Here is a 9,696-nt window from a genome sequence, read left to right as displayed (position 1 = left end):
GGCGACCCACAAGTTGAGAACCGCTGCTCTAGAGCATTTTTGAATGTGTAAGAGGTGACTTGTTAGCTCCGTTAGCCATATTGCATAATAGTTCAGACTGCAAATCCTGGTTCATCGTTCCTTTTTTTCACTCTGATGTTACCCAAGCTGTTGTTTGCTATTTGTTCTGTGATCCCTATTTCTTAACTCAGATTCCAGTAAAATACTGAAGTTGTGTTTTCTCTCTGTTCTTTGTTTTCTGGACTCAAGTACTGCCGGTGTTTGGCCTTCCCATCGAACATTTTCCTGTCATTCACTCAGGAAATTTGAAGTTCATCCAGGAAAAGGTAATCCTGATGATTTACTGGAAAGAAAAACAGTCAGTTAGGTTGAAGACATGTACACACCCAGGAGAAGTAGATATGATACATTCATAATTATAGTGAATCCAAGATGCTGACATTACATTTCAAAAGCATGGGTTTGCCTGATTTGATAATTACCTCTACGATGAAATAAAATAATTTGAAATACAAACCTATATTTTCCTCCTTGTATCCCTTTTGTCTTTTCCCCATTCAAGCATTTAATAACTGCTGTGCTCACTTCCTCAGAGGAGGGACAGTAATAACATAATAGTAACTAACATATGTAGCCCATTTATTATGTGCCAGACATGGTATGTTTATTAAATAACTCAGTCACAACAGCCCTATATGCAGGTATTGCTAATACCTCCGTTTCACAAATGAGGAAACTGGGTAACAGAAGTTCAAGTAACTGGCTCAAGGTCACACAGCTAGAAAGAGGTGGCCAGGATTCAAAGTCTGGCTCAGAATCTGTGCTCCTCACTATTAAAACAGACAATTCTGTCTCTCAGGGACATTGCCTCAGAGAAAAACCTGGAAAAAGCTAATCGAAGGGCAGGATAAAGGTCAGTGTTCTGGGAAGGAATGCCAGAGACTGAACTTACTGGGGAGAATGTTCTTCCTTTAGTCCTGGGCTGCTGTCAAAACATGGTGGAAGACTGTCATCAGAAAAGGTCAAATTTTCCACCTTGCATGATTGCACCAAAGGTATGAGATGAGAATGAGACCAGACATCACTGGCGGAAAGAAGTAAGATAACTTTTTTTTTTTTTTTTTTTTTACTGCCTAGGACAGTGATGGAGAACCTATGAGGTGACACGCAAACTCATTTTTTTGGTTGATTTTTCTTTGTTAAATGGCATTTAAATATATAAAATAAATATCAAAAATATAAATCTTTGTTTTACTATGGTTGCAAAGATCAAAAAATTTTTATATGTGACACGGCACCAGAGTTAAGTTAGGGTTTTTCAAAATGCTGACACGCCGAGCTCAAAAGGTTCACCATCATTGGCCTAGGAGATGGTTTGCATGGGAAAGAAACAGGAAGTAGATTGATCCTCCAGGAAGTACCAATAGATTATGCTAAGGTGGTGAGGACGTAAATGAAGGTGATGGCATTGAGGTTGTGACAATGGGGCTGATGAAGAGAGTTTGGCATCCAGGAAGAAGAATCAATAGGACTTACCATTAAGGAAGTGTAGGATGAGGGCAAGAAATGATGTGTGATAATGCCAAGACTTTGAACTGGATAAATAAATAAATTGCGGTTTACTTATATGCTCTTATCTTCTGTCATATAGATAAAATCTCTGGGGATTGGTTCTATTTTTAAATGTGGTCATAAAAGTATGAATCATCATGTGTTTTCCAATTAGTTGGATAATATTCTAAAATGAGATAATATTTTAAGAATCTAAAAGCTGGAGAAAAAGTACACATAGAGATTGGATTTAGGTATCTGAACAAAAAAGATTTATAACAAACTTATTGAAAGCAGAGAAGTCATACTGAGGACTACAGTGAAAGCAGACATCTTGAGTTACCGCCCATCTTCCTAATGCGCACAGGCATATTTTAAAATGTGGTTTTACTTAACATGTGCTCATTTTCTTTTTCCTCCACATATTTTTACACAATATAGCTGAATTTCTTCTTCATGTGTTACATGTAAACAATCTGTTTTCTATTAGAATTTAACATTTATTTGGTTTCAATTGTTTTGTTTTTAATGATGTGATCTTATGGGGAGATTCTTGTTTAATAAGAAAGATGTTATTTAGAATCATAAAATATATGCCATTCTGAAGTCCTTGCCTACACATGGAAAAAAACCCAAAACCCCCAAACATTCCTTGGCAGAATTCTTTTTGTTCTTTGCAGGAGAAAAATTGAATAAGAAAACATCTTTTGCACTTTGTTAGGGAACAATTTAGAGTTAGTTATATTCCAGTAGAAAAAAAATTCAGATAGGTGTGTCGACAAAAAGTGAGAAGGCTTGATAGAGAAATAAATGACAAGAATTTATTAATGTGTCTCAGGATTTGCAAATCAGAAACACTACCAGGTAACACCCAGATTGTTCTGAAGAAAAGAGAAGAATAGAGAGTTCTTACAGTAAAAAGTAAATTCTTGAGAAGAATAGGTCCTGCATTCTTAGCCTCTGGATTGGTCTGAGATAGTAATCTTACAGATGTCTGATGGTCTAAATCAGTGATGGTGAACCTTTTGAGCTCGGCGTGTCAGCATTTTGAAAAACCCTAGCTTAACTCTGGTGCCGTGTCACATATAGAAATTTTTTTATCTTTGCAACCATAGTAAAACAAAGATTTATATTTTTGATATTTATTTTATATATTTAAATGCCATTTAACAAAGAAAAATCAACCAAAAAAATGAGTTCACGTGTCACCTCTGACATGCGTGTCATAGGTTCACCATCACTGATCTAAATAATGTATGTCAGCTAGCATGGACACATGAATATTCTTTCCCACGTTCTTCAGAAGGTTATCTATAGGCTTTATATATATACAGCCCCCCCCCCAAAAATGTATACACAATTTAACAGTTGGTAGCTCCATTTTGAGAATGAAATGTATTTTAATAAGCCCTGCCTTTGGAATTATCCAAACCCCTGGTTTAAACCCTCCAACTTGGGAAGCAAGCATTCCACACAGGGCTTTGCTATTACAGCCCTTATTAGGTTTAGAGTGAATAGAGAAGGTGGGGTAAAAACATATAGACCCCCAAAGAAAAAATATAGGAAAAAATATATAGTAATTACAACTCTAAAGAAGTAAAACCATGTACACATTGATGAAATGCAAATGTGGGTGGAACTGTCAGAATCACAGGGTTATATATTTTTTTTCTTTAAAGAAAAGGACAAACTGGTTATGAAGGAAAGGGCAGTTCAGACTGGTGCAAACATTAATATTGTGTGTTGAGAGTAGCAATTGGGTATTTTGGAATCTAGTAATAAAAAGCGAAGTAGGCAGTAATGAGAGATGTCATGGTAATTAGATATGAAGAAAACACAGGAAGGTAAGAGGAGCCTGGGAACATTACTTATGCACGTGGATTTGATATAATTAGTTGATAGGATTATGTATAGCATTGATTTAATTATTTATAAGTACAGGGGTTTTTTTAGCAAAAGAGGTACATAAGAAAAATCATAATTAATATGCCTTTTTTCCCTAATACAAACACTAGATCAGTGTTTCTTAATTGGGAGTGATTTTGCCATCATCTCCTCATCCGACCCCCATTCTGACAATGTCAGTAGACATTTTTGGGTGTCACAGCTGGGGAGGTGGGGTGCTACAAGCATCTACGGGAAGAGGCCAGGGGCGCTGCTCAGCATTCTGCATCGCACAGGGCAGCTCCCACAACAAGGAGCCATCCAGCCCCAGATGCCAATTGTACCAAGATGGAGGAATTCTGGGCTAGCTTAGGGCAGACAAGTAAAGTTCTTATATTTAATTAAAAGGTCTAAGAACTAGGTCAGAGGCCTCTAAATAGTCCCTTGTTTGACATGATCAATCTCTTCTTTCATCAAGTTACCCACAAAGCTAATATGAAGAGTAAAGATAAAATTAGTTACATTCAATTGTAGGAATATTCCAAATTTCACATTCTGCTCTTAATAGACTCTGTGTTTCCAACCATCAACATGGATGATTCTCAGAAACACAATGTAGAATCACAAAGCAAGTCAAGTAAGAATATATTCAGTGTGATACCAGTTACAGAAAGTTTGAAAACAAGCAAAACTACACAATATGTTATTTAGGGATATATAAGTTATATGAGGAAAATTAAGAATGATAACAACAATATCATTCAGGATAGCATTTAGGTCTGCAAAGAAGGAAAATGAACTTGGATAAAAGCACAGGGGACTCAAATAATTGATTACAACCTAATTTTTAGAGTAGGTAGTGGGTTATTGAGTGAAGTTACTGTACTTTATAGTTTACATAAATGTCATATATTCCCTTGGGGGTATCAAAAATCACATAATACAATCATAAAATTCAGTTATTGAGAGTTGGCCTGCGGGCTGAAGGGTCCCAGGTTCAATTCCAGTCAAGGGCACATGCCCGGACTCGGCTCCATCCCCAGTGGGGGATGTGTAGGAGGCAGCCGATCAATGATTCTCTCTCATCATTGATGTTTCTATCTCCCTCTCCCTCTCCCTTCCACTCTGAAATCAATAAAAATATATTAGAATAAAATAAAATTCAGTTATATCAGTGCAATGGCCACTGAAGATTTTTCCTTTAAATTTTATTGCCCCCTGCAGGTTAATACTAAGTACTGCAAAGAACTGTCTTTCAAAAACCAAATGAATGAACATCAAAATAAATGAACTCTGTAAGGCATTTGGGATATAAACAAATACAAAAGGCTGGGTTTCTGCTCCAGCCATGCTTAAAATGTATTCGTGGATAAAGAACATCCAGAACACATTAAGGAAATAAACAATATAGCACGCAATATTATATTTAAGGGACCCTTTGTCAGTGTCATACTTAAATAACAGAAACAAATGATATTTTACAGCATGAGAAACTGATTTAGTTTACCATCAGAATCCAACCCCTTTTTTAAAAAAAATTTCTTTATTGATTAAGTTATTACATATGTGTCCTTATCCCCACATTACCCCCCCCCCATTCCCTCCCCCGACTCATGCCTTCACCCCCCTGTTGTCTGTGTCCATTGGTTAGGCCTATATGCTAAAATCCAACCCCTTGACTTGATTCTTCCTGCCACTATCTTAGGCCAGGCCTCAGTTACTTCATGCCAGTTACCACCTGTTCTCCTTGTCTCTCCCCTCTTCTCTGTTCTTCCTCGTTTGTTGTAAACATTGCTGCTAGTCTTAAAATGACTACTTCATATTAGAAGCCGTTAATGTTCTCCATCTACATTTCCACCAGACCGTTGTGCCCAATTTCACCCTATATAGAAATCCTGGAACTGTCATTGTCTTCGAGGGACTACTTCCTCTGAATTCCTAAAGCACTTACTGTTTGTATCATTTATTTGCCATTTTCACACACTGATACTAAAACTGATTAATTTACAGAAGGCTTGTTTTCTAAGTTAGGTAAGTTTTTGGAAGACTGGGATAATTTTCTAGTTTTAGGGGGTTTTCTTTCTCTTGTCCCCTGCTAAGATCTGTAATGCCCATATTTGAGTTTGAGGACCCCAATTTAATGTGAAAATTTCTCAGACTCCTCCCTCACCAAACAGACATAACAGCATTTACATTTTTCAGGTTCCATAAATCAAAAAACAACATAATGACCATATTGGTTTCAGTAACACTTCAGAATTAACATGAATTGTTTTAATGACAATAGTTTCTACATAATTATATATACACTAGAGGCCCAGTGAATGAAATTTGTGCATGGGGAGAGGGGGGGAAGTCCCTCAGCCAGGCCTTCATCCTCTCACAATCTGGGACCCCTCGGGGGATGTCTGGGATCGGGCCTAAACTGGCAGTTGGACATCCCTCTCGCAATCCGGGACCACTGGCTCCTAACCACTCTGCCTGCCAGCCTGATTGCCCCTAACCACTCGCCTACCTGCCTGATTGCCCCAACCACTCTGCCTGCCTGCCTGATTGCCCCTAACTGCTCGCCTGCCTGCCTGATCACCCCTAACTGCCTCTGCCTCAGCCCATCACCGTGGCTTCATCCGGAATGACATCTGGAAGGTCGTTCGACTGTCCAGTTTAATTAGCATATTATGCTTTTATTATTATAATCATTAGGGTAGGTAGTGGGTATATAGTATATGTGTGTGTGTGTGTATATATATATATATATATGTATATATATATTAGAGGCTCAATGCATGAAACTCATGCAAGAGTAGGCCTTCACAGCCCTGGCTGCCCCAGCTTCATCCAGAAGGTTGTCTGGACGGTTGTTCTACTGTTTAGCCGTTTGGTCGATTTGCATATTATGCTTTTATTATTATAGATACTAGAGGCCCAGTGCACGGATTTGTGCACCAGTGGGGCCCCTCAGCCTGGCCTGTGCCCTCTTCCAATCTGGGACCCCTTGGGGGATGTTGGAGAGCCAGTTTCAGCCCAATCCCCACAGGCCGGGCTGAGGGACCCCACTGGTGTACCAATCCATGCACCAAGCCTCTAGTATGCATATAAGATCTTTGGTTAATCTTTTCCTTCCCTCTCCCCTCCTGCTTTCCCTCTGAGATTCATCAGTCTGTTCCATGTTTCCATGTCTGTCCATTGAGCGTCTGCCGCCTGATGGTTATTGCATGTCATAGGGTCAGCTGGATGCTTAGATTTATACACACACACACACACACACACACACACACACACACACTGTGACCCAGTGCACAAATTCGTGCACATTGAAAGGAAATTAATTAGAAGACATTTTAATATCACTATTTGCCCTTTCTCTATAATAGGATTGTCAACCAAATTCACAATCAGCAATGACAGATGGAAACACGTGTGCAATTGGCGCCAGTGAGCTTTATATGTATCGTGCATGCATGAGTCAACTTAGCCTTTATAGATAAAGAATAAACTTGCTTAATTAGACCTGCTTTCTGAGTTAGCTAAACTTTTTCCAGCCCAGTGAAGCACCCAATCTTCTCCTTCAGGTAATTGTCAGCAACACAGCAGAAAATATCAACATGAAGCAGATTATTATTGTAGATCACGCAGGGAGAACAAAGGGTAAAATATGTAACTGCAGCAGTGTTTGACTATATTCTGGGCAGTGAGTAAACCTGAAGTCATTTTCAAGGTCCACCATTCCTTACTTCTTTTCAATCGGGTCAAGTTTCTAAGCTTTCTAAATCTCCATTTTCTGGCTAATGAAAAGAAAATGGGATTCCATCGAGTCTCCTATCTACCTACTCCAGGACTTCTGTGAGGATTAAATGAGATGAGGCACGGGAAAACACTTCACAGACATTGGGTTGAAGTGTGAAAAGTTTCCACCTGGCTATGAAGCCAGCCAGTTGTGTTCCTGGGCTGAAGAAACTGCAAGGAGGCTAGTCGTCACTAGGGAGAGGAAGCCAGATGTTGCTAGTGACATCATTACCCAGTGCCCACAGCCACCGTTTCTGGGCTGGGCTGTGGGCCGCATTCTGTGCCACGGCAGCATCAGCTGTGATTTGGTGGGCTGTCGCTCTGGGGTAGTGGTGGGGCCTGTGTCCCACTTGGGGGAAGCCAAGTGTTGCTTTGTTGGTGTTATTTTCTCTGTAAATGGCCAGCGCATGTCACAGCAGCTCCTGTTAAGCGTCTGCCCCCTGGTGGTCATTGTGCATCATAGCAACCAGTCAGATGGGGGGAGGGACACTTAGCATATTAGTCTTTTATATATATAGATATGAGGGGGACCAAAGTTTTGCCTCCTCAAAATATGCCTTTTAGGATTTTGATTTTTAGGCTGGTTATTAAGACAACAAGACTCTGAAAGAACCTTTGACCCTCCCCTTTATCTGCTTAAAGGAATTTAAATAGAAAAACCTGCTTAAAGCATAATATCATAGACTAAATGTGCCGGACCCTGATAAATCTAGCAAAGCCTGTTTGTTGAACTTCCTTCTGCGTACCATTGTTCCTGGGAGGCCCAGCAAGCATGTGTTTATTGTTGAGGGCCGCTAGCTAACACTCGGTTTAAATATGTTGGCTGAAACTCAGAGGGCAGGCAGAGCCACGCCCTGGGGGCAGACCTGGTCAAGAGACTGGGACACCACTCAGTTTGACCTTCCCGCCCAGTGTTAAGGGGATGGATCTCATGATGTCGCCAGGAATTCAAGGCCCACCCAGATGTGATGCAACTTTCTGTTATTCGAGTATTTATTAAATCTACTTCCGGTGTTGGAGGCCGTTCTGTCCCTCCATTCAGAGGGCAGACGCCACACCTGGTCCCAAGCTTTTATTCTATTTCTGTGTCTGTCTTTTCATTTTCTCAAATCCCGAAAGCGCCTCCTAACTTAAAAGAACTGGTTCACATCTCTCTCTCTGTGCTGGATGTGGAGAAGGGAGCCCCCCACCACAGTTTATTACATGTTTGCTCTTTCTATCCACCTCTAAATTGCTTGCTTTCCCTTTAAAATCCCAGACCTCTGCCTCCCTCTCCTTTGTCCAGAATGGCACATCAGTTTCAATTGCCAGTGCCTCCTTGGGTCTCATATTCTTATGGCATCCCCTGCATGTATATCTGTAATACGGTTTGGACATTTTTCTCCCATTAATCTGCTGGACGCTAATTCCAGCCGGGCATAATAAAATGCGAGAACTTCTTAGAAGGCTGATGGACACCTTCAGCAGGGCTGAAGATCTGCATGTTATTGCCTGCTGCCAGACAGCTGAGGGCAGTTACCCAAACCTGATGGTCCTTTACTGTGTACCAAACAATACCTTTGATATGTACGTCTGCTTTGCTATAGGGCAAAATGTAGGAATAAAAAGCCAGGGATCCGCAGATTTGGGGAGTTTAGTCACTAGAACTAAGTTTCTGTCTGGCTCCCCTATGCCTTCCAAATTCATATTTCTTCTCTAATCTCTTCATTAATTTATGCACAGCCACTTCTCCAGATTCCTTGAACCCTAGTAAATGCGGAAAAGACCCCAGCATTAATCTGTCTCACATTAATTTGATTATTAGCTCAGTCAAAACAACTTAGAACAGCCGTGGGCAAACTACGGCCCGCAGGCCGGATCCAGCCCATTTGAAATGAATAAAACTATTGAAAAAAAAGACCGTACCCTTTTATGTAATGATGTTTACTTTGAATTTATATTAGTTCACACAAACACTCCATCCATGCTTTTGTTCCGGCCCTCCGGTCCAGTTTAAGAACCCATTGTGGCCCTCGAGTCAAAAAGTTTGCCCACCCCTGACTTAGAAGGTAGGAAGAAAAATGATTTTTTTGGACCGCCATATAAAACAAAATGGTAATATGATGATACTGATAGCTAATTATTTTGAAATCTTATACGCTAGTTACTTTTCCCCATGCATTTTCTTCTTTAATCCAAGAGTCCCTCCAAGGATTCAGTAGACCTCAGTTTAAACCTGGACTCTACCCCTTGGAGTCCAGAGCTTCGGTGACTTATTCAACCTGTTGTTTGCAAAATGAAACGAATGCAGAATCAATCCCTTCAGGGTAGTTGTGAGAATTAATAACATCACAACAGGAGAGATGCTTAACTCTGCGCCTTGTACAAAACAGACACGACGTGAAGAGGCTCCGAGAGGGTAACTTGCCCAAGACCTTAGCTCCTGAGTGTGGAATGGGGGGCCGAGGGCGCTGGGGACTGCAACCGGCACATACT

This window comes from Myotis myotis, unplaced genomic scaffold (assembly GCF_014108235.1).
Source record: "Myotis myotis isolate mMyoMyo1 unplaced genomic scaffold, mMyoMyo1.p scaffold_m19_p_3, whole genome shotgun sequence".
NCBI classification, from domain to species: Eukaryota; Metazoa; Chordata; class Mammalia; order Chiroptera; family Vespertilionidae; genus Myotis; species Myotis myotis.
The sequence above is the reverse complement of the archived record's forward strand: the minus strand, read 5'-3'. Positions refer to the sequence as shown.